Here is a 1575-nt window from a genome sequence, read left to right as displayed (position 1 = left end):
GTGCCTTTCGGGGGTCTGCTTCTGGTGCCTTTGGGGGGTCTGCTTCTGGTGCCTTTGGGGGGTCTGCTTCTGGTGTTGTCTTCTGGTGCCTTTGGGGGTCTGCTTCTGGTGCGGTCTTTGGGGTCTGCTTCTGGTGCGGTCTTCTGGTGCCTTTGGGGGTCTGCTTCTGGTGCGGTCTTCTGGTGTCTTTGGGGGGTCTGCTTCTGGTGCGGTCTTCTGGTGTCTTTGGGGGGTCTGCTTCTGGTGCGGTCTTCTGGTGCCTTTTGGGAGGTCTGCTTCTGGTGCGGTCTTCTGGTGCCTTTTGGGAGGTCTGCTTCTGGTGCGGTCTTCTGGTGCCTTTTGGGAGGTCTGCTTCTGGTGCGGTCTTCTGGTGCCTTTGGGGGGTCTGCTTCTTGTGCGGTCTTCTGGTGCCTTTGGGGGGTCTGCTTCTGGTGCGGTCTTCTGGTGCCTTTGGGGGTCTGCTTCTGGTGCGGTCTTCTGGTGCCTTTGGGGGTCTGCATCTGGTGCGGTCTTCTTGTGCCTTTGGGGTCTGCTTCTGGTGCGGTCTTCTGGTGCCTTTGGGGGTCTGCTTCTGGTGCGGTCTTCTGGTGCCTTTCGGGGTCTGCTTCTGGTGTGGTCTTGTGGTGTCTTCTTTGGGGGTCTGCTTCTGGTGCGGTCTTCTGGTGCTTTTTGAGGGGTCTGCTTCTTGTGCGGTCTTCTGGTGCCTTTGGGGGTCTGCTTCTGTTGCTGTCTTTGGGGGGTCTGCTTCTGGTGCGGTCTTCTGGTGCCTTTGGGGGTCTGCTTCTGGTGCGGTCTTCTGGTGCCTTTGGGGTCTGCTTCTGGTGTGGTCTTCTGGTGCTTTTGGGGGTCTGCTTCTGGTGCGGTCTTCTGGTGCCTTTTGGGGGGGTCTGCTTCTGTTGTGGTCTTCTGGTGCCTTTGAGGGGTCTGCTTCTGGTGTGGTCTTCTGGTGCCTTTGGGGGGTCTGCTTCTGTTGCAGTCTTTGGGGGTCTGCTTCTGGTGTGGTCTTCTGGTGCCTTTGGGGGTCTGCCTCTGGTGCGGTCTTCTGGTGCCTTTTGGGAGGTCTGCTTCTGGTGCGGTCTTCTGGTGCCTTTTGGGAGGTCTGCTTCTGTTGCGGTCTTCTGGTGCCTTTGGGGGGTCTGCTTCTTGTGCGGTCTTCTGGTGCCTTTGGGGGGGGTCTGCTTCTGGTGTGGTCTTCTGGTGCCTTTGGGGGTATGCTTCTGGTGCCTTTGGGGGGTCTGCTTCTGGTGTGGTCTTCTGGTGCCTTTGGGGGGTCTGCTTCTGGTGCCTTTGGGGGGTCTGCTTCTGGTGCCTTTGGGGGGTCTGCTTCTGGTGTGGACTTCTAGTGCCTTTGGGGGGTCTGCTTCTGGTGCGGTCTTCTGGTACCTTTGGGGGGGTCTGCTTCTGGTGTGGACTTCTAGTGCCTTTGGGGGGTCTGCTTCTGGTGTGGTCTTCTGGTGCCTTTGGGGGTCTGCGTCTGGTGTGGTCTTCTGGTGCCTTTGGGGGTCTGCTTCTGTTTTGGTCTTCCGGTGCTTTTGGGGGTCTGCTTCTGGTGCCTTTGGGGGTCTGCTTCTGGTG

This window comes from Lithobates pipiens, unplaced genomic scaffold (assembly GCF_037356315.1).
Source record: "Lithobates pipiens isolate NorthernLeopardFrog02 unplaced genomic scaffold, aLitPip1_a1.2 Scaffold_107, whole genome shotgun sequence".
In the NCBI taxonomy this organism is placed as follows: domain Eukaryota; kingdom Metazoa; phylum Chordata; class Amphibia; order Anura; family Ranidae; genus Lithobates; species Lithobates pipiens.
The sequence above is the reverse complement of the archived record's forward strand: the minus strand, read 5'-3'. Positions refer to the sequence as shown.